The 24,293-nt window shown below is 43.0% G+C and overlaps 1 long non-coding RNA gene across 10 annotated transcripts; it reads left to right on the top strand.

Moving 5' to 3' along the window:
* The first annotated feature begins 1,573 nt into the window (after positions 1-1,573).
* Positions 1,574-5,678, top strand: LOC123069195 (uncharacterized). 10 transcript variants are annotated; one of them, XR_006432354.1, is made up of 8 exons: positions 1,575-1,903; positions 2,004-2,053; positions 2,485-2,525; positions 2,880-4,221; positions 4,588-4,667; positions 4,774-5,184; positions 5,268-5,361; positions 5,467-5,678. It is a non-coding gene; the product is annotated as an uncharacterized lncRNA (long non-coding RNA). The 10 variants fall into 10 exon arrangements; XR_006432350.1 differs by having other exon boundaries at positions 1,576-1,903; positions 5,035-5,184; positions 5,256-5,361; XR_006432345.1 differs by having other exon boundaries at positions 1,577-1,903; positions 5,035-5,184.
* Positions 5,679-24,293: the final 18,615 nt, after the last annotated feature.

The following is a 24,293-nucleotide window of genomic DNA, read 5'->3' on the forward strand; positions in this document are numbered from 1 at the left end:
ATTCAAAGCAAAAAAGGAACAAAAAGCAAAGAACAAAATTAAAATTGGCTTGCCTCCCAACAAGCGCTATTGTTTAGCGCCCTTAGCTAGGCATTGGGATTTCCCTGATGTTCACATGAAAGACAAGAATTGAAGCACAAAGAGAGCATCATATAGCACGTGACAAACACTTCTAAGTCTAACATACTTCCTATGCATAGGCATTTTTTAAGCAAACAAATTATCAAGACAAGCAAAAACTAGCATATGCAAGGAAGAAGAAAGAGACGATAGCAATCTCAACATGAAGAGAGGTAATTTAGTAACATGAAAATTTCTATAACCATATTTTCCTCTCTCATAATAATTAAATGTGGGATCATAAGAAAATTCAACAATATAGCTATCACATAACATATTCTCAACACGATCCACATGCATGCGAAGTTGACACTCTTCCAAAATAGTGGGATTAACATTAACTAAAGTCATGACCTCTCCAAACCCACTTTTATCAAACAATTCATAAGATTGAACATGCTCCAAATACGTGGGATCTAAAGTTGACACTCTTCCAAAGCCACTTTCAATATTATTGCAACCATTATTATAAATCTTATATCCATCCTGAGGCTTAAATAAATTTTCAAGATCATAAGAAGAATCACTCCAATCATGATCATTGCAACAAATAGTGGACATAGCAAAATTAGCATCCCCAAGCTTAAGGGTTTTCATATCATTAACACAATTGACATTAATAGAATTTGCAATAGCATCATTACAATCATGCTTTTCATTGAAGGAGCTATCGTGAATCACTTTATAAATTTCTTCTTTTAACACTTCATCACAATTTTCAGATTCACGAATTTCAAGCAAAACCTCAAAAATTTAATCTAGTGCACTTAACTCACTAGAAATTGGTTAATCATAATTGGATTCTTTAAAAAGATTAGCAAGTGGCTGAGGATCCATAAACTCTTTGCTTCTGATTTTCAATAAACACACAATTATACCAAGCAAAACGAGCAAACAAACCAAGTAAGACATAGAGGCAAACGAAAAGATGAACGAAAGAAGGCGAAGAAAAGGCAAATCCTTTTGAAAATAATTTTAGAAGTGGGGGAGAGAAAAACGAGAGGCGAATGGCGAATAATGTAATGCAAGAGATGCACTACTGGAAACTGGGAATTTGCCATCAGCCAGCTCTTTGCCATCTGCCAGCTGATGGCAAAGAACGTCTTTGCCATCTGCTTATAAAAAACAGATGGCAAAGAACTGACAGACGGCAAATAACATGGTTCCCATCAGCCAATTCTTTGCCATCTGCTAGTGGATGGCAAATAATCTTTGCCATCTGCCAGCAGATGGCAAAGAGATTGGCAAATCCTGTGGCCGTCAAGAGTGTAACGGCGTACTAGCCCCACCTCTTTGCTATCTGCCAGCAGACGGCAAAGATTCTTTGCCATCTGCTGGCAGATGGCAAAGAGATGGGTTATTTTTTCTAGATAAAGAAAAACTATGGGGTTATTTCCCTAGGGTCCCACATCCATCCGTATTCAATTGACACACCCCCTCAGCTAGCACACACACATCTTATCCATTCTCCACCCCGACTCACGCACAGCAACCCTAGCGAGCGGCGGCTGGAGGCGCGGGCGACGCGGCGGGGCCCAAGGCAGCGGGAGGCGGGCGCCGCGGCTCACGGCTGTTCGCTCGCTCGCGCCGCTGGGCGCGACGCGGCGGGCGCGACGCGGCGGGCCCAAGGCGGCGGGAGGCGGGCGCCGCGGCCCGCGGCGACTGGAGCTGCGCGGCACGGCAGTGGCCCGCGGCGGAGGGGAGCAGGCTCCCGGCTGTTGGCTCGCGCTGCTGCGGCTGCTGAAGCATCCATGGAGTCGCCAACCCCCAAGTCGCCGTACGAGTGAGTTCCCGAGCCCCAGCGTCACGCCTGAACCTCATGCCCCAACCTGTGCTGTTTGAAATAGCCTTTTACCTGTGCTCTTTTTACCTGAAACTTGTAGGTTGGAGCCAACGAATGAACTAGCACTAGCGCACATCATCCCTTCCTAGGGTAAGTTCTTGTCAGGCCATGGTTCTTGTAGATAAAGCGTCCAAGCCCTACTTTATTTCGTTAGTGTAGGCAGTAGGCAGTAGGCTACTTTTTTGTTAAACGAAAAATTCAAAATCTTACATCTGGGTGAAGTCCTTTTCTATTTTCTTATAGCTACAATTCTCAGAGTTTGAATTGATTCAGATTATGTTTGTCTTATTAAACAGAAGGAATCATGCATCCGGGAAGGATGTATGATTCTGGTGCTTCAAACCGAAGGAATAAACAAAAACTAGATATTTGGTTTCTTGTTTACTACAGATAGGCTGCGATCCTTGGATTAGTTTCCTAAATATTGTAACAAATAAGATATATTTGAAGTTAAATAATTAACTGCGAATTTGTCTAGCTTTCCTTTATCTTACTTTCTACTTGCTTTTCGTCAAATACAGTTGTCATCACATGCGCAGATGAACTGGATCGATCTATTCAGGTAATCCAATACTTTCAGTGCAACAATGTGGTGAAACAGAAATAGATTTGCACAAAGAATTTCACAGCTCATGTGGATGTAGCACTAAATTTCTTTATGCGCCGAGCTTGAACAGAACTCCCTGGTTGAAGATGTGCGCTTAGCTTATTATTTTCTTGGAACAATGATTTATAATGATTCACTTGATTTTGGTTTGACGCAAACATATAGATAGATTTAACAAGGTAATAGCAAGCCCGTGTGACATTATATGCAATCTCTGTTTGTAGATGCTCTATATTATGACATTTATCTAATTAAAATTTACTGAAATAAAAATGGCTACAGTGTAACTTATAGATCATTTTTTTGTAGGTTAAATCTAGGAAATCGTATGTCGTCAAAACTCTAACAAGCCATCAGATTGTTATGACAGTATCCTTACTGCAATGAAAAATCACTTCAAAAGATTCATATTCTCATTCTGATGACCAATACGAACAAAGTATATCGCAATTTCTGTGTGCTGGAAGGAGAAACTCACACACAAGAAAAGCTATGGTATTTCATGTTAAGTTTGCACGTACAGACCTGCAATGATTGAGTTAGTTCAAATTATTGTGTGCTATATTACTAACCTGCTCTTTGTAGTTTGTATTTATGGACATTTATCATGCTGTTTTATGGTCATTTTAATAATGTTTCCCTTTTCAAATATTTGTTATGATGATGTATAATTAGGTTAGCTTGAAAAAGGGAGGATGATGCTATTAGCTATTCTTGAGCTAGGAGCTCCTAATTAAGTGTCCTTTTAGTTTCCGTATTACGGCTTTGTTGTACTGATAGAACAGTAGGTTGGCACTTCTTCTGTCATGTTATTTTTTTACCCATTGCCCTTTTCTAATAGTGTGGTACTATTCTGTTACAAAGTAAATTCTTTTCCTAGATCACACTTTCATATTTGGTTTCGAAAATAATTGTCTTTTGTGAAGATCCATCTCTGAATATTTTAGTTAATGAACAGCAGTCTTACTGCCTAATCTTAAACTAATTGTTTGAACTTTTCATAGAGATCAGAATTGTACATAGACAGCTGGTTATAAACTTATAATGAGTTGTCTTAGTACATCTTGAATAATTGATGACTGGATGTTTTGTACAAAACTTTGCTTCAGTACGGTTTCGGATGGTGAATAAATTAATGAAGAACGTTTCTTATGCATGTGGAATCACCTGGTAATTTTCTTAGGAACGTGGTTTTCCTATTCCACAGTGAAATCTGAGGTTGCCTTTAAACTACAAAAAAGGAACTGGTGATGCTGCCATTGTGTGGCCTCTTACGATATATTTTTGGACCTGTTACTAGATGGCACACGCATTAGCTGCCATAAGAAACAAATCATTTTCTATTTTAATATGTCAGCTGAGACGCGTTTGACTACCTTCTTACTTATTATGCAGGGCACCAAGTAACGAATAATTGGATCTCAAAGCTCATATATGAAGAACCGATCTTGGTAGTGGCATAAATGGAAGATGAGATCTATGAATAACAAATACAATAATTACCTGTAGTTTCTATAATTTTCAAAGTTTGTATTCTCTTCAAGATTTTCAGTCGTTCAAGCTCACAAATAAGATACATATGGGCATCAATTCTATCAGGTTTTTACACACATGCTTTATTTTTGAAGTAAAGAAGCAAGGAAAAACTCAGGTAAATGCACCAAAAATGAGATGTCATCAAAAGTGTTTAAGTTATTGCAACATCACTTTTTATGATTTCGTGTACATCTGAATTTGTATTTGTTAGCATTAATCATGGAAAAAATAAACAATTTTCTTTCCCTATATAAGCAATCATAAATTTGCATGTTTCCAATAAAACAAGTGGGTAAATGTAGTACTTTTATATTTTATATCTCTAAATATGGTTTATCAAATAAATGCTTTAGTGTGCGGATGCACGGGTTGACGACTAGTCCTATTAATTACTAATACATCAAGGATCTTCATGTTGTTGGTTTTCTTACAAATCCACTCATTGGTAATGATGGTTTAATTTCTTTGATATTTTCTTCAGTTTAGGGACAGCAGCAGTTTTACCACCGATGGTGTTGCATGTAAGCTGGATGTTCTCATTGTTCTCTTGGCTCTGATCGGGTGAGTTCTTCCCTATTTCCTTTTACGGTAGTACGGTTGTATGCATATGCCTCTTGATATTTACCAACTCTTCTTAGGATTGCCTAACTAGCATATATATTCTCAGAAAAATTATCATCTACGGCCCATTGTCAGCTATACAACTTTTGAATTCTGTGAAGTTCAGTTCAGATTTGATAGCTATGTCAAAACTCAATATTGTATAACATGTTTTTTGTATGAGTGATATCAGCTTTCTGAGTCAGGTAATTTTATGGTAAGTGCTTAACTTGATGACTTTGTAAACTTGCAAGACAGAAATTTCATTCTGTAAGGAAGTGAAAGACCTTCTCATTTTCTGATTGTTCTACCTCTCTGACTGAAACAGGAACTTTCGCGCAAAGAAAACACACACAGGGCAGGAAGGGGAAAACATATAGAAGGAGTCTCTCTATTGGAAGGGGAAAATATAATATTAGACACCATTTATTTTTCTGCTCGCTGATGCATGCAATGTATCATTTGGCCTTGATTTAATGTACTGCACTTTTCTTCATTGCTCTCTGTTCTTTAATAAGGCAGACTCATATAGAACCTGATATTTCTTAGTGATGTCTTCAGATCCCATGAATGTCATTTTGCACCGAAGGTTTGTAACCGTTGGGGAATGTTTTCTTGCTCTGATGTATCAAGTTGCCATGGGGGTGATCTAGAGGTGAAAGCTAGCAAGCCATCTCCTGATATTTTCCTTAATAGCAAGCTTAATGCGGAACACTTATATTTCAGTACTTGTTTGTTTAATTGTGTTATTTATCTGCAGGTCTCTTCCTTGTCCAAAGTATGTCATACCTAATCAAGACATGTTCATTTAATTTACCCGTCATGTAAATGACACAACATGATTCACTTGTGTATAGTGTAAACATATATTTATTTATGGCAAGCAGGTGTTCAAATTATAGTTGTGAAACGTGTATAGTGTAAGGATATAATTATTAAGGGAAGTGACGTCACAGTGGTCGTGCCTGGTCTTCTCCGAGTCTATGCTTGTGGTTTGTGTTCTTTAGATCTGTTCATGCCCTTATATTGCTATCTGATTTCATTGGAAGGTGAAAATGAATTGATATAAGAAAAAATAAAATTAAATGGGGCAATATAGTCACTTTGCCATCTGCCAGCAGATGGCAAAGAGCTTTGCCATTAGCTGGCAGATGGCAAAGAGGCCACGTGTCATCTACATGTAAAATTTGGGCTGGCCTATTTGGGCTCTTTGCCATCTGCTGGCAGATGGCAAAGCTCTTTGCCATGTGCTGGCAGATGGCAAAGCATGCAGCCTTTGCCATCTGTTCGCAGACGAAGAGCCTGCAGCCTTTGCCATCTGCTGGCAGACGACAAAGTATGTCGTTAGCCTTCTAACGTGGCTAACCCCGTTAAGAGGCTTTGCCATCTGCTAGCTGATGGCAAAGCCACGGGCTCTTTGCCATCAGCCAGCAGATGGCAAAGAAGCCTTTACCGGCAGGGTTTCAGACAAACTATTTGCCATCTGCTGGCAGATGGCAAAGCCTTTGCCATCCGCTGACCATGCCTTTGTCATCTGCCATGGCAGATGGCAAAGTGCCAGATTCCAGTAGTGATGAGAGTCTGATGGGTATTTGGTATGTCTTGACTTGGCGTAGATCTCCCCGACAACGGCGCCAGAAATTCTTGCTGCTACTTGAGCTTGCACTAGTTTTTCCTTTTGAAGAGGAAAGGGTGATGCAGCAAAGTAGATATAAGTATTCCCCTCAGTTGAGAACCAAGGTATCAATCCAATAGGAGACAACACACAAATCACTGAATACCTGCACAAACAATCAAACAAACTTGCACCAAACGTGATAAAGGGGTTGTCAATCCCTTCACAGTTACTTGCAAAAGTGATATATGATAGAGATAGATAAACGATAAAGTAAATATTCTTGGTATTTTTGGTTTATAGATCGGAAAGTAAAATATTGCAAGAATAGTAGATCGGAAACTAAAATTGTAGATCGGAAACTTATATGATGGAAAATAGACCCATGGGCCATAGGTTTCACTAGAGGCTTCTCTCAAGATAGAAAATAATATGGTGGGTGATCAAATTACTGTCGAACAATTGATAGAAAAGCGCAAAGTTATGACGATATCTAAGGCAATGATCATGAATATAGGCATCACGTCTGTGTCAAGTAGACCGAAACGATTCTGCATATATTAGTATTACTCCACACATCGACCGCTATCCAGCATGCATCTAGAGTATTAAGTTCATAAAGAATGGAGTAACGCATTAAGTAAGATGACATGATGTAGAGGAATTAACTCAAGCAATATGATGAAAACCCCATCTTTTTATTATCGATGGTAACAATACAATACATGCCTTGCTGCCCCTACTGTCGCTGGGAAAGGACACCGCAAGATTGAACCCAAAGCTAAGCACTTCTCCCATTGCAAGAAAAACCAATCTAGTTGGCCAAACCAAACCGATAGTTCAAAGAGAATTACAAAGCTATCAAATTATGCATATAAGAATTCAGAGAAGATTCAAATAATATTCATAGATAAGCTGACCATAAATACACAATTCATCGGATCTCGGCAAACACACCGCAAAAAAGTATTACATCGAATAGATCTCCAAGACATCGAGGAGAACATGGTATCAAGAATCAAAGAGAGAGAAGAAGCCATCTAGCTACTAGCTATGGACCTGTAGTATAACGCCCCGGATTCGATGCACCAGGTGTCTGCCAGTTATTCGTCGTCATTGCCATGTCATTTGCTTGCATGTTGCATTTTGTCATGTCATCGTGTGCATTTCATTTTGCATACGTGTTCGTTTCTTCCATCCGAGCATTGTCCCCGTTGTCCGTTTTGCTATCCGGCACTCCTATGTCATCCGGCGTCCCCCTTTTGTCTCTTGTCGTGAGCGGGTGTTAAATGTTCTCGGAATGGACCGAGGCTTGCCAAGTGGCCTTGGTATACCACCGGTAGACCGCCTGTCAAGTTTCGTGTCATTTGGAGTCCGTTTGATACTCCAACGGTTAACCGGGGAACCATAAAAGGCCTCTTTTGTGTGCATCCCAACACCCCTCCAAAGTGGCCCAAACCCCAACCAAACCCCATCCATGCTCTCCGCCGTTCGATCATGATCGTGTGGGCGAAAACCACACCTCATTTGGAGTCTCCTAGCTCCCTCTACCTATAAATATGTGCTCCTCGTTCAAATTCCGGATCAAAACACCCCTAACCCTAGATTTTTTCCCTCCACGCCGCGCCGGACATGTCCAACCCCGGCCGGACGCATCCGCCGCCGCGCCCGAGCCAACGGGAAGCCGCCATGTGGCGCTCCCCGCCACCAGCCGCTGCGCCCCGCCGCCAGGCCCGTCGGGGCTCGAGGCCGGCCCGCCCCGGGCCCGATCTGGGCCGCGCCCCGGCCCGCGAGCGCCGCCGCCACTCGACCTCCTCCGCCCAGCGCTCCAGCACCCGTCCCCGCCGCCGGTGTGCTCCGGCGCCGACCCCGCCGCCGTCGCCCGGGCGCCTAGCTCCGGCGCGCGCCGCCGCCCCTCCTCGTCCAGCCGCGCCGTCTCGCGGGCGCCTCCCCGCGTCGCCGTCCATCGCCGCCGGCCGCCGCGGCACGCCGCCGCCGCCCGACCCGGCGCGCCCCGCGCCCAAGCCGGTGGGCTCCGTGCCCAGCCCACGTCCCCGCGGTCCCGTCCAGCCGGTGCCTCGCCCCGACCTCGTCGCTCCGGCTGCCGCGCCGCCCGTCTCCGGCGAGCCCAGCCCTACCTCGATTTCTGTGCGCCCGATCCAGATCCAAAACGAGGTTGACTTTCCCTCCTCTGTTTTTCTCTAAGTCCCGAAATTCTCACATTATGTGGCACTGTTCATCGCATCATATCTCCTGGCGTACTGCTCCGTTTTGCGTGCATTATATATAAAAATGTTCACTGAGAGATGCTCTACATTTCATTCCATTGTTCCATGCTTGTTTGAGATCATCTTAATGCCCGAATCATCGTTGCAAGAGTGCTATATGATGATAATCTGCTGAAACTGTTATAACTTGGTGATTTGTCATTTTTGTTGCATTTGATGTGTGCATCCTATGAGCATGAGCTCTACATGTGTTTTGAACTAAATCATGCCATCTTTACAGGGGTGCCATCCATGTATTTTTGTGAGTATTTTAGTGAGTGCATCAAGCTTGTTAAGTAGGGTACTTGTTGTTGCTGTTTTGCTAGGCTGAATCTGTTACATCATGATGCTATGTAAACCTGCTGCTACAAGTCATTCTATGCATAATCTGGAGATGTTCACTAAGGATGTTTTGTTATACATATCATGATCTATCCTTCCATGTCCCTGGTGGCATTTATATCCTGCTGTATATTGTTGTAATCTTGCTCTCAAGTTGCTAAATAATGTTGCTGTCAGCTTGTTAACATTAAGTTCAGTTTTGCCATGAGCTTTGCTAGCTATCCATGCACCCTATGAACTTGCTCTTGCCATTATTAGCTTCACAAACATGTATTCTTACTGTTGGTTACCTTGTCATGCCATGTATTGCTCTGTGGTGAGTAGTACAAGCTCACCAACATGCCTACTTATCGTTGTTCCTGCCATGCCCTGTTTGATGAATCTGTTAACAAAACTTGCTATGTTTACATGGGTGCCATCATATTTTCTGTGCCCTTTTGGCTCATGGTCAGTAAGGAACTTTTGTTATATGAGATTAGTAGATTCATTCCATGCCTTTGTTTGCCATGTTAAGTTTTTGTAGCATGTTTTTTGATAGCTCTAAACATTGCAACCTGATGTTATTTCTGCAAAGTCTGAAACTGTTACTATATGCAATCTTGCCATGTGTTTTGGAGCATGTTCTAGTGATTTCTAGAGATAGCTCAGTGTTCATGTTTTGTTATGATTTACATGTACATAAAGTACATGCCTTTTGTTCTCATGTTGGGGTGTTGTAGCATGTTGTTTTGATGCTTGCAATATGGCTAGTTGCTGTTTTGGACAGATTGTTGCTATAACTTGTATAGTGTGTGTTGAACCATTGCTCCGTTTTGAGTGTGCTCTATATGAAACTTGCTTGATTTTACATGTAGTTTCATATTATCATGTTGCATCCTTGTTTTGAAGTGTTTGCTTGATATTTGTATGCATTTTACATCAATGCCATATTTAACTTGTTTTGCTCATATCTTCTAGGCCGTAGCTCCAAATATAATGAACTTTATATGTAACTTGACTAGAATCTCGTGTAGATCATCTTGGTGCATCTTAACTTGCTGTTTAACAACTTGAACATAAAGTATTCAGATCTGGACCAATTTCGAAATTTGCATATGAGGACTTACCGGAATTGTTATATGTTGTTTCGGCCTCATTTAAACTTGTTTTGATATGTTGTTCTTGTATGCATCATCTCTTTCCATGAGTAGCCTCATCTAGCTTTGTCATGCATCTTGCTTGTTGTGCATCATGTCATGTTTATGTGTGGTGTGTTTACCATGTTGTGTGCTTCTTCTCGATAGTTCCTGTTTCGTTGCGATCGTGAGGATTCGTTCGTCTACGCTTGGTTCGGCTTCATCCGTTCGTCTTCTTCATGGACTCGTTCTTCTTCCTAGCGGGATTTCAGGCAAGATGACCGCTATACTGGATCTCACTACTATCATTGCTATGCTAGCTGCTTCGTTCTATCACTTTGCTGTGTTACCTATCTTTTGCTCTTCAAGCCTCCTAATTTGCCATGTCAGCCTCTAACCTTTTTCACACTTCCTAGCAAACCATCGCTTGGCTATGTTACCGATTTGCTCAGCCCCTCTTATAGTGTTGTTAGTTGCAGGTGAAGTTGAAGATTGCTCCATGGTGGACATGATTATGTTGGGATATCACAATATCTCTTATTTAATTAATGCATCTATATACTTGGTAAAGGGTGGAAGACTCGGCCTTATGCCTGGTGTTTTGTTCCACTCTTGCCGCCCTAGTTTCCATCATATCGGTATTATGTTCCCGGATTTTGCGTCCCTAACGCGGTTGGGTGATTTATGGGACCCCCTTGACAGTTTGCTTTGAATAAAACTCCTCCAGCAAGGCCCAACCTTGGTTTTAGCATTTGCCTCACCTAGCCTTTTTTCCCTTGGGAGTCGCGCATCCCGAGGGTCATCTTTATTTTACCCCCCAGGCCAGTGCTTCTCCAAGTGCTGGTCCAAACCGAGCGATGTCTGGCGCCCCCTGGGCAACCAGGGTCTATGCCAACCCGACGTCTGGCTCATCCGGTGTGCCCTAAAAACGAGATATGTGCAGCTCCTATCGGGATTTGTCGGCACAACGGGCGGTCTTGCTGGTCTGGTTTTACCGTTGTCGAAATGTCTTGTAATCAGGATTCCGAGTCTGATCGGGTCTTCCTGGGAGAAGGAATATCCTTCGTTGATCGCGAGAGCTTATCATGGGCTAAGTTGGGACACCCCTGCAGGGTTTAAACTTTCGAAAGCCGTGCCCACAGTTATGCGGCAGATGGGAATTTGTTAATGTCCGGTTGTAGATAACTTGACACCTGATTCAAATTAAAACGCATAAAACGCGTGTGTAGCTGTGATGGTCTCGTTTCGGCGGAGTCCGGGAAGTGAACACGGTTTTGGGTTATGTTTGACGTAAGTAGGAGTTAGTATCACCTCTTGATCATTGCTAGCTTCACGGCCATTCCGTTTACTTCTCTTCTCGCTCTCATTTGCGTATGTTAGCCACCATATCATGCTTAGTCGCTGCTGCAACCTCACCACTTTACCCCTTCCTTTCCCATTAAGATTTGCTAGTCTTGATACCCATGGTAATGGGATTGCTGAGTCCTCGTGGCTCACAGATTACTACAACAACAGTTGCAGGTACAGGTTACGCGATGATCATGACGCGAGAACGATGTTTGCTTGTTTTGGAGTTCTTCTTCTGCTTCCTCTTCGATCAGGGGATAGGTTCCAGGTCGGCAGCCTGGGCTAGCAGAGTGGATGTCGTTTGAGATTCTGTTTGTGTTTCATCCGTAGTCGGATGTTGCTCTTATGTAAGATGATGTTGTATTCGTGTGGCGTTGTATGCCTTTTGTATGTATCCCCATCTATTATGTAATGTTGATGTAATGATATCCACCTTGCAAAAGCGTTTCAATATGCGGTTCTATCCTTGGTGGGACCTTCGAGTCTCTTTAGGATAGTATCGCATATTGGGCGTGACAAGTTGGTATCAGAGCCTCGACCGACCCTAGGAGCCCCCTTGATTGATCATGTAGTTTGGCCGATGTCAAGTCTAGAAGAAAACTATTTCGGAGTCTAGTTATATCGGAGAGTAGGAATTCTTTTACTCCTCAGCCCCTTCGTCGCTCTGGTGAGAAATCTGGACGTAGGTGTTTTGAACTACTCCTCTTCCCTTCAAATTTTTCTTTAGGATCACGCATTTGGTTTTCCAATCGTGGGTTCTCAGCTCTTTTCATCCGGTGCATTTCTCGTCAAGTTGACTCGAGCCTCTTCATCTTTTCCAAGTTCAATCCTCAGTTGTTTTTCTTGTCCCACCCGCCCACCCTTTTCTTCTTGGAGCCGGAGTCCGTAATCGAGTATCCATCCTACTCGTGCAAAGTCTTTGTTTTCTTTCCTCAATTATTTCAACCGATGTCTTCTCTTCTAGTTATTCGTCGTTTCTCTCTTCCAAGTTGCCTTTGTTTTCCCGCCCTCCCACCCTCTTCTTCCCGGAGTCCGAGTCTCTTTCGACCATCAATTTCACTCGTGCGAAGCCTCTTCAATCTTCCCTCAATTGTTTCAACCGGTGAATTCTCATTTTGTTCGACATTCTTCATCTTTTTTTCTTCTCCGGTGGATTCAATTCCATTTTCGGTAGTGATTATATTCTTTCCCTCAGCTCAAGTGTTTTCCTTGCTCGTTCGCCTCTCGCCAGTTTATTCTTCCGGAGTGTTCAAGACATCTCAAGAGATTTGTCTGTGTTCGAATTAATTCCTGGTTGTCACCTCATTCCAATATTTCAATTGTTCCGGTGCTTCACCTATCTGTTCAACATCCCTTTCCAACGGTGTTCTATTTTAGTGGCCCTAACCCACAGGTCTTTTCCCAGGATCTTACCTGACTCTTCTAATTATTCTGGAGCTATTCCTAATTCTTTTCAGAGTTTGACGTAAGAATGAATTTCATCAGTCAGAGGTTTTTCCAAGATCGATTTCAAATCATTTCATTGTTGGTTCAACCTTTCCTCTTTTTCATTCTCCCGGAGTATCTCAGTAATTTTGTTGGTGTTTCTCGTCGTCATTTGAAGATCGAAGAAGAGTTTTTCCTCTAAATCTTGTCCGCTCTCTCGAAGTTTCGTGGTTCTAGCTTCATGTTATCCTCGCGAATTATCCCATTTGTCAGATATTCTTTTCATCCACCCGGGGCATTTCAGGAGTTGCTTTCTCTCTCGATCATCCGGAGGCCATCTTTTCGGAATATTTCTTCGTTCTAAGCTTTCAAATTCGTTCTCCAATTATTCTATGTCCGTGCCCCTTCATTCGTCTCAATATTCTTCCGGTGCTTCGTTCAAGTATTCTTCAACCAGTTCGCGATCTTTTCATTCTCTTGTCTCTAAATTCCCTCAAGTATCTTTGTGCTTTTCTAATTGTTCCCGGCGAGTCTTTCTCTTTTCTTCGTTCATTGTCATTTCTTACGGTGGTTCGTTCAAGATTTATTTCCGTTCTTTTCACATATATTCATTCGTTCTTTTCAATCCGACCGGTGGCTCATGAAGACCTTTCCAAGTGTTGCGCTATATCTTCCTTTAATCTTTTCCAACGTGGATAAGTTGTATGCGATCCATCTCTCATCAATTTAACTGATGAAGGATAAGCATAACATAATTCTTATTCTACTTTCAGCAAGTTGATTAACCTCTTCCTTTCGGAGTTTGTTCTCCATCTCAAATTCTTGGTACGAAGTCTTTTCAACTTTTCTTTTCCGGAGTTCAAATTTCCCTCGCCCATTTCATCGGAACCTCCATCTAAATCATTGCAAGGCTTAATCTTATCCCTTTCATCCTTCAATTTTATCTCGTCATCCTTTTGTTACCGCAGTTCTTCACGATTGTCCGTCAGTATTTAATTCATTCTTCAAGTGTTCATCAAGATTCTTTGGAGGAGCTCTAGTATCTTTCCTTCTTGCCTTCGAAGTGCAATTAAATCTCCGTATTCTTTTGAAGTGGAGTTTTGCATTTCTTCGTTCTTCTCAGCTATCCAGTTATTTCCGTTTGTGGCCGGTTATCACCTTATGATCTTGAGATGTTATTTATAAGACCACAACAAGTTTATTCTTTCGTTGTTGATTTTCTCAACAACTCCATTCAATCCTTCTAAATTATTTTCATTCAATTCTTTTTCAATTCTTTCCGGAGGTTTTGTGTCATGTCTTCATCAAGTATCATTCCGTCCTCTCAAGCTCGGGTTCTATTCCTTCCATTTTCAGCCGGAGTGCTGCCTAAATCCTTTCAGTCTTATCCGTTTCTTATCTCGTTCTAACCGGAGTGGTTTCATAGTCTATCTGATTCCGTGAGCTTTCGATTCTCGTCATTCTCGTCGTTCCTCTCTTCTTCTCGAGTGCTCTCGATTCTTTGCTTCTTCTCTTAAGTTCTTGTTTCACCACATCCCTTTTCCCTTCCGTCTCGGTCCTAAGATCTCGGGTCGAGATCTCTTGTTAGTGGAGGAGTGTTGTAACGCCCCAGATTCGATGCGCCAGGTGTCTGCCAGTTATTCGCCGTCATTGCCATGTCATTTGCTTGTGTGTTGCATTTTGTCATATCATCATGTGCATTTCATTTTGCATACGTGTTCGTTTCTTGCATCCGAGCATTTTCCCCGTTGTCCGTTTTGCAATCCGGCACTCCTATGTCATCCGGCATCCCCCTTTTGTCTCTTGTCGTGAGCGGGTGTTAAACGTTCTCGGAATGGACCGAGGCTTGCCAAGTGGCCTTGGTACACCACCGGTAGACCGCCTCTCAAGTTTCGTGTCGTTTGGAGTCTGTTTGATACTCCAACGGTTAACCGGGGAACCGTAAAAGGCCTCTTTTGTGTGCAGCCCAACACCCCTCCAAAGTGGCCCAAAACCCATCCAAACCCCCTCCATGCTCTCCGTCGTTCGATCATGATCGTGTGGGCGAAAACCACACCTCATTTGGAGTCTCCTAGCTCCCTCTACCTATAAATATGTGCTCCTCATCCAAATTCCGGATCAAAACACCCCTACCCTAGATTTTTCCCTCCGCGCCGCGCCGGACATGTCCAACCCCGGCCGGACGCGTCCGCCGCCGCGCCCGAGCCAACGGGAAGCCACCACGTGGCGCTCCCCGCCACCAGGTGCCGCGCCCCGCCGCCAGGCCCGTCGGGGCTCGAGGAAGGCCCGCCCCGGGCCTGATCTAGGCCGCGCCCCGGCCTGCGAGCGCCGCCGCCCCTCGGCCTCCGCCGCCCAGCGCTCCAGCCCCGTCCCCGCTGTTGGTGTGCTCCGGCGCCGACCCCGCCGTCGTCGCCCGGGTGCCTAGCTCCGGCCCGCGCCGCCCCCTCCTCCTCGTCCAGCCGCGCCGTCCCGCAGGCGCCTCCCTGCGCCGCCGAGCGCCCCACGCCGCCGGCCACCGCCTCCGCCGCGGCACGCCGCCGCCGCCTGACCCGGCGCGTCCCGTGCCCGAGGCGGTGGGCTCCGTGCCCAGCCCGCGTCCCCGCGGTCCCGTCCAGCCGGTGCCTCGCCCCGACCTCGTCGCTCCGGCCGCTGTCCCGCCCGTCTCTGGTAAGCATAGCCCTGCCTCGATTTCTGTGCGCCCGATCCAGATCCAAAACGAGGTTGACTTTCCCCCCTCTATTTTTCTCCAAGTCCCGAAATTCTCACATTATGTGGCGTTGTTCATCACATCATATCTCCTTGCATACTGCTCCGTTTTGCGTGAATTATATATTAAACTGTTCATTGAGAGATGCTCTACATTTTATTCCATTGTTCCATGCTTGTTTGAGATCATCTTGATGCCCGAATCATCGTTGCAAGAGTGCTATATGATGTTAATCTGCTGAAACTATTATAACTTGGTGATTTGTCATTTTTGTTGCATTTGATGTGTGCATCCTATGAGCATGAGCTCTACATGTGTTTTGAACTACATCATGCCATCTTTACAGGGGTGTCATCCATGTATTTTTGTGAGTATTGTAGTGAGCGCATCAAGCTTGTTAAGTAGGGTACTTGTTGTTGCTGTTTTGCTAGGCTGAATCTGTTACATCATGATGCTATGTAAACCTGCTGCTACAAGTCATTTTATGCATAATTTGGAGATGTTCACTAAAGATGTTTTGTTATACATGTCATGATCTATCTTTCTATGCCCCTGGTAGTATTTATAGCCTGCTGTAGCTTGTTATAATCTTGCTCTCAAGTTGCTAAATAATGTTGTTGTCAGCTTGTTAACATTAAGTTCAATTTTGCCATGAGCTTTGCTAGTGATCCATGCACCCTATGAACTTGCTATTGCCATTATTAGCTTCACAAACATGTATTCTTACTATTGGTTACCTTGTCATGCCATGTGTTGCTCTGTGGTGAGTGGTACAAGCTCACCAACATGCCTACTTATCGTTGTTCCTGCCATGCCCTGTTTGCTGAATCTGTTAACGAAACTTGCTATGTTTACATGGGTGCCGTCATATTTTCTGTGCCCTTTTGGCTCATGGTCAGTAAGGAACTTTTGTTATATGAGATTAGTAGATTCATTTCATGCCTTTTTTTGTCATGTTAAGTTCCTGTAGCATGTTGTTTGATAGCTCTAAACATTGCAACCTGATGTTATTTCCGCAAAGTCTGAAACAGTTACTATATGCAATCTTGCCATGTTTTTGGAGCATGTTCTAGTGATTTCTGGAGATAGCTCAGTGTTCATGTTTTGTTATGCTTTACCTGTACATCATGTCCATGCCTTTTGTTCTCATGTTGGGGTGCTGTAGCATGTTGTTTTGATGCTTGCAATATGCCTAGTTGCTGTTTTGGACAGATTGTTGCTATAACTTATATAGTGTGTGTTGAACCGTTGCTCCGTTTTGAGTGTGCTCTATATGAAACTTGCTTGATTTTACATGTAGTTTAATATTATCATGTTGCATCCTTGTTTTGAGGTGTTTGCTTGATGTTTGTATGCATTTTACATCAATGCCATGTTTAACTTGTTTTGCTCATATCTTCTAGGCCGTAGCTCCAAATATAATGAACTTTATATGTAACTTGACTAGAATCTCGTGTAGATCATCTTGGTGCATCTTAACTTGCTGATTAACAACTTGAACATAAGGTATTCAGATCTGGACCAATTTCGAAATTTGCATATGAGGACTTACCGGAATTGTTATATGTTGTTTCGGCCTTATTTAAACTTGCTTTGATATGTTGTTCTTGTATGCATCATTTCTTTCCATGAGTAGCCTCATCTAGCTTTGTCATGCATCTTGCTTGTTGTGCATTATGTCATGTTTATGTGTGGTGTGTTTACCATGTTGTGTGCTTCTTCTCGATAGTTCCTGTTTCGTTGCGATCGTGAGGATTCGTTCGTCTACGCTAGGTTCGGCTTCATCCGTTCGTCTTCTTCATGGACTCGTTCTTCTTCCTAGCGGGATTTCAGGCAAGATGACCGCTACCCTGGATCTCACTACTATCATTGCTATGCTAGTTGCTTCGTTCTATCGCTTTGCTGTGCTACCTATCTTTTGCTCTTCAAGCCTCCCAATTTGCCATGTCAGCCTCTAACCTTTTTCACCCTTCCTAGCAAACCATTGCTTGGCTATGTTACTGCTTTGCTCAGCCCCTCTTATAGCGTTGTTAGTTGCAGGTGAAGTTGAAGATTGCTCCATGGTGGACAGGATTATGTTGGGATATCACAGTATCTCTTATTTAATTAATGCATCTATATACTTGGTAAAGGGTGGAAGACGCGGCCTTATGCCTGGTGTTTTGTTCCACTCTTGCTGCCCTAGTTTCCGTCATATCGGTATTATGTTCCCGGATTTTGCGTCCCTAACGCGGTTGGGTGATTTATGGGACCCCCTTGACAGTTCGCTTTGAATAAAACTCATCCAGCAAGGCCCAACCTTAGTTTTATCATTTGCCTCACCTAGCCTTTTTTCCCTTGGGAGTCGCGCATCCCGAGGGTCATCTTTATTTTACCCCCCCGGGCCAATGCTTCTCCAAGTGCTGGTCCAAATCGAGCGATGTCTGGCGCCCCCTGGGCAACCAGGGTCTATGCCAACCCGACGTCTGGCTCATAACATGTGCCCTGAGAACGAGATATGTGCAGCTCCTATCGGGATTTGTCGGCACAGCAGGCGGTCTTGCTGGTCTTGTTTTACCATTGTCGAAATGTCTTGTAATCGGGATTCCGAGTCTGATCGGGTCTTCCTGGGAGAAGGAATATCCTTCATTGACCGTGAGAGCTTATCATGGGCTAAGTTGGGACACCCTTGCAGGGTTTAAACTTTCGAAAGCCGTGCCCACGGTTATGCGGCAGATGGGAATTTGTTAATGTCCGGTTGTAGATAACTTGACACCTGATTCAAATTAAAACACATCAACCGTGTGTGTAGCCGTGATGGTCTCTTTTCGGCGGAGTCCGGGAAGTGAACACGGTTTTGGGTTATGTTTGACATAAGTAGGAGTTCAGGATCACCTCTTGATCATTGCTAGCTTCACGACCGTTCCGTTTGCTTCTCTTCTCGCTCTCATTTGCGTATGTTAGCCACCATATCATGCTTAGTCGCTGCTGCAACCTCACCACTTTACCCCTTCCTTTCCCATTAAGCTTTGCTAGTCTTGATACCCATGGTAATGGGATTGCTGAGTCCTCGTGGCTCACAGATTACTACAACAACAGTTGCAGGTACAGTTTACGCGATGATCATGACGCGAGAGCGATGTTTGCTTGTTTTGGAGTTCTTCTTCTTCTTCCTCTTCGATCAGGGGATAGGTTCCCGGTCGGCAGCCTGGGCTAGCAGGGTGGATGTCGTTTGAGTTTCTGTTTGTGTTTCATCCGTAGTCGGATGTTGCTCTTATGTAAGATGATGTTGTATTCGTGTGGCATTATATGCCTTTTGTATGTATCCCCATCTATTATGTAATGTTGATGTAATGATATCCACCTTGCAAAAGCGTTTCAATATGTGGTTCTATCCTTGGTGGGACCTTCGAGTCTCTTTAGGATAGTATCGCATATTGGGCGTGACATGTAGGTCTGTGGTAAACTGCTCACGCTTCATCGAAAGGGCAATGGTGTTGATTTAGAAGCCCTCCGTGATCGAATCCCCCTCCGGCAGGACGCCGGAAAAGGTCCCAAGATGGGATCTCATGGGTACAGAAGGTTGCGGAGGTGGAAAAGTGTTTTCGTGGATGCATCCGTTGGTTTGGGGATATATAAGAATATATAGGTGAAATAATGTGCACGAGGGGCCCACAAGGGTTGGGGCGCACCCTCCGTCCTTGTGGCTGCCTCGTGGATCCTCCGACTTCATTTCCAAGTCTCCTGGTTGTTTTCTGGTCCAAGAAAAATCATCGCAAAGGCTTTATTCTGTTTGGACTCCGTTTGGTATTCCTTTTCTGCGAAACTCAAAAACAAGGAAAAACAGGAACTGGCACTGGGCTCTAGGTTAAGAGGTCAGTCCCAAAAATAATATAAAATGGCATATTAATGCATGTGAAACATCCAAAACACATAATATAATAGCATGGAACAATCAAAATTATAGATACATTGGAGACGTATCATTCCCCTCCCTTGGCCGGCCACAAAGGGGAGACTTTCCCCCCTTGTGCGACGCCTCCTCCTCCCCTCCCAACCTATATATACTAGAGGATTTCCACCCTTTGGAACACAAGTTTTGGAGCCTCCTCTAGTTGATCTAGTTCTAGTTCTTGTTGGTCCTAGTTGACTAATTTGAGCTAGCCCCTCTAATCCTCATAATTAGAAACCCCGTGTGGTTCTAATCTTCTCCCTCTAATTCTCCGGCAATGATAAGCTCTGGACGGTGAAGCGCTGCCGGATCCTGAAGATCGTACGCTTGCAACCAAGTAGAGAGGTCGTGCTTCCGATCTTCTTTTCGTGGGATCATCATCAACGCTCGAGGGATTCCAAGTACGATCTATACCAACTCGTCTACTTCTGCTGCACTCCGGAGTCGGTAACGATCGTTGATCTCAACCCGTTATGCATCTTCATATTATTCCTTGGTGATCGTAGGGCGAATTTTTTTGTTTTCTACTACGCTTCTTAATAATTCCTCCATAACCCCCTTCACATACCCCACTTTCTTAGGATTAGTCAAGATTATGGCAAGAGCATCAGCAGCTAGATCAAAAGGCAAATGAGATTGAGTGAGTGAATCCTCCTGTCTCAAGCCTTTGATGGTTTTTAAGTACGGTCCCACCTCACCATTGAATTTCACTCTCACATGTCCTCCCCTCATTGTCTCCATAATCTAATCATTCAATTTATTCACATTTTGGACAAAGGGTCATTTAACTTTGTCATTTGCTTTTCTAAAACCTACTTGCAAAAGTGTATCACTTTGTTTTAGTGTGGATAGTGTTCAAAGCTTCATGCAAAATCATAGCTCCCTCCTATTGTCTCAATGTCTTAACATTTTTACAAGGTTATTTTGATATGGTTTCCAGGAGGTTTTCGTTGGTTCTCACATTTTTATAACGCTAATCCTTTCGAGAAAAATAAAACTTATTTTTTCTTACTGATGTGAAGAAACATACATTTTTAAGGAAACCAAGAAAGATGTCGGCAAATTGAGAAACTTCTCTTTTGGGAGAAAATTCACCTAGCGTGTCAGAGCAAAAGACGACATCTAGTAGGAGCGAGCCCACTCGTACCAATAGTCGTACGACACGGTGCCGCCACCCCCTTGAGTATACAAGCAACGTTCAAGAAGGGGAGGCAATACAATACGGCGAGGGGCCACCGCCACAATCACCATGACAAAAAGAGAAGAGGTTCAAAGAAGGAAGACTCTCTGAGATCCATTCTGTCTCTTCTGCTTACACCCCATTCCATTCATTGCAAACACCACCGTAGAGAGACAAATCCAAGTTATGAGATTAGGATTTTTCACTCTATTCGTGTTAATTTTGAGATCAACACTTTTTTAATCATTCATCTTGTTGTGGATCTTCGTGATATTAAAAAGATGATTTCTCTTTGTCTGATCTCTGAGTTGTTTGGTTATTTTCCCTCTCATGCGTGAGTAATCCCTTATAGGCATGGGAGATATTGAGGATTAGTGAGATTCATTTTGTGCCTATTCTATATGTCGTCATTTGTGATATTATATCTATGATTGATCAGCATGTTGTTTATTTGTGGTGAGTGTAATGCTTGTTGTCAAATTCAAGGGCCCAAACAACATGATCCAAAGACCTACACAGGTAAAACATATTGTTTAGCGAATACATGACATCTAGGTGACACTAGGTGTTAACCATCTGAGCCTTGCTGCCATTACTAGTGATCAGACTAGCAGTACTCTATGCTAGTTGATGAAGCTAGAAGGCTTATGAAAGATGGGCATCCTACTCAAGATGGGAAAGAAGTATTAATCAAATCTGTTGCACAGTCAATTCCTACATTTATCATGAGTGTATTCAAAGTTCCTCTTGGACTCTGTGAAGATCTGAATCGCATGGTTAGGAATTACTATTGGGGAGCGGAGAAAGGTAAAAGGAAAGCTCATTGGCATGCTTGGCATAAGATGAATCAGTCAAAATCTCAAGGAGGTCTTAGTTTAAGAGACTTTCGAATCTTTAATTAAGCCTTATTGGCAAGAAAAGCTTGGCGCCTTCTAATCCATCCTGACAGTCTTTGTGCAAGATTGCTAAAAGCTAAGTGCTACGTCTTGAGCTAGCGTTGGTTTTCCGCGAAAAGGAGAGGGTGATGCAGCAAGTGTAGCGTAAGTATTTCCCTCAGTTTTGAGAACCAAGGTATCAATCCAGAAGGAGGCTCCTCAAAAGTCCCACGCACCTACACAAACAAACAGAGAACTCGCAACCAACGCAATAAAGGGGTTGTCAATCCCTTCACGGCCACTTGCGAAAGTGAGATCTGATAGAGATAGTATGATAAGATAAATATATTTTTGGTATTTTATAATATAGATGCAAAAAAGTAAATATGCAAATAAAGTAGATTGAAAGCAAATATGATAAGAGATAGACCCGGGGGCCATAGGTTTCACTAGAGGCTTCTCTCAAAATAGCATAAGTATTACGGTGGGTGAACAAATTACTATCGAGCAATTGATAGAAGAGCGCATAGTTATGAGATTATCTAGGCATGATCATGTATATAGGCATCACGTCCATAACAAGTAGACCGACTCCTGCCTGCATCTACTACTATTACTCCACACATCGACCGACTTCTGCCTGCATCTAGAGTATTAAGTTCATAAGAACAGAGTAATGCATTAAGCAAGATGACATGATGTAGAGGGATAAATTCATGCAATATGATATAAACCCCATCTTGTTATCCTCGATGGCAACAATACAATACATGTCTTGCAAACCTTTCTGTCACTGGGTAAGAACACCGCAAGATTGAACCCAAAGCTAAGCACTTCTCCCATGGCAAGAAAGATCAATCTAGTAGGCCAAACCAAACTGATAATTCGAAGAGACTTGCAAAGATAACTCAATCATACATAAAAGAATTCAGAGAAGAATCAAATATTATTCATAGATAAATCTGATCATAAACCCACAATTCATCAGATCTCGACAAACACACCGCAAAAAGAGATTACATCGAATAGATCTTCACAAGAGAGGGGGGAACATTGTATTGAGATCCAAAAAGAGAGAAGAAGTCATCTAGCTAATAACTATGGACCCGTAGGTCTGTGGTAAACTACTCACAACTCATAGGAGGGGCAAGGGTGTTGATGTAGAAGCCCTCCATGGTCGATTCCCCCTCCGGCAGAGTGCCGGTGAAGGCTCCAAGATGGGATCTCGCGGATACAGAAGGTTACGACGGTGGAAATTGTGCTTCGTGGTGCTCCTGGATGTTTTCGGGGTACGTAGGTATATATAGTAGGAATAAGTACGTCGGTGGCCGCCTGAGGGGCCCACGAGATAGGGGGCATGCCCTTCATGGGGGGGGCCTCCTATCTCGTGGCTTCCTCGGCAGCTTCTTGACTTTCCCTCCAAGCTCTCCGAATCACGTTCATTCCAAAAATCACGCTCCCGAAGGTTTCATTCCGTTTGGACTCCGTTTGATATTCCTTTTCTTCGAAATACTGAAATAGGCAAAAAAACAGCAATATGGGTTGGGCCTCCGGTTAGTAGGTTAGTCCCAAAAATGATATAAATATGTAAAATAAAGCCCATAAACATCCAAAAGGGGTAATATAATAGCATGGAACAATCAAAAATTATAGATACGTTGGAGACGTATCAAGCATCCCCAAGCTTAATTCCTGCTCGTCCTCGAGTAGGTAAATGATAAAAAAGAAATTTTTGATGTGGAATGCTACCTAGCATAATTCTCAATGTAATTTTCTTTAATGTGGCATGAATGTTCAGATCCAAATGATTCAAAATAAAAGCTTATAAAACATAAAAATAATAATGCTTCAAAGCATACTAACAAATAATCATGTCCTATCAAAATAACATAGCCAAAGAAAGCTTATCCCTACAAAATCATATAGTTAGGCCATGCTTCATTTTCATTACACAAAATACTCACATCATGTACATCCTCGATGACGAGCCGAGCAATTGGTTCATACTTTTTAACGCGCTTAATCTTTTTCAACTCTTACACAATACATGAGCGCAAGCCATAGACATAGCACTATGGTGGTACATGGTGGTTGTGAGGACAAAAAGGGAGAAGATAGTCTCACATCAACTAGGCGTATTAACGGGCTATATGGAGATGCCCATTAATAGATATCAATGTGAGTGAGTAGGGATTGCCATGCAACGGATGCACTAGAGCTATAAATATAAGAAAGCTCAACAAAAGAAACTAAGTGGGTGTGTATCCAACTTGCTTGCTCACGAAGACCTAGGGCACTTTGAGGAAGCCCATCATTGGAATATACAAGCCAAGTTCTATAATGAAAAATTCCCACTAGTATATGAAAGTGACAACATATGAGACTCTCTATCATGAAGATCATGGTGCTATTTTGAAGCACAAGTGTGGAAAAAGAGATAGTTGCAATTGTCCCTTCTCTCTTCTTCTCTCATTTTATTTTTTCTCTCTTTTCTCTCTTTTTTCTTTCTTTCTTTTCCCTTTTTTTTATTTTTGGTGGGCATCTTTGGCCTCTTTTATTTTTATAAAGTCCGAAGCCTCATCCCGACTTGTGGGGGAATCATAGTCTTCATCATCCTTTCCTCACTAGGACAATGCTCTAATAATGAAGATCATCACACTTTTATGGATTTACAACTCAAAAACTACAACTCAAAGCTAGAACAAGATATGACTCTATGTGAATGCCTCCGGCGGTGTACCGGGATATGCAATGAATCAAGAGCGACATGTATGAAGATTATG

This window comes from Triticum aestivum, chromosome 3B (assembly GCF_018294505.1).
Source record: "Triticum aestivum cultivar Chinese Spring chromosome 3B, IWGSC CS RefSeq v2.1, whole genome shotgun sequence".
Classification (NCBI taxonomy): Eukaryota; Viridiplantae; Streptophyta; class Magnoliopsida; order Poales; family Poaceae; genus Triticum; species Triticum aestivum.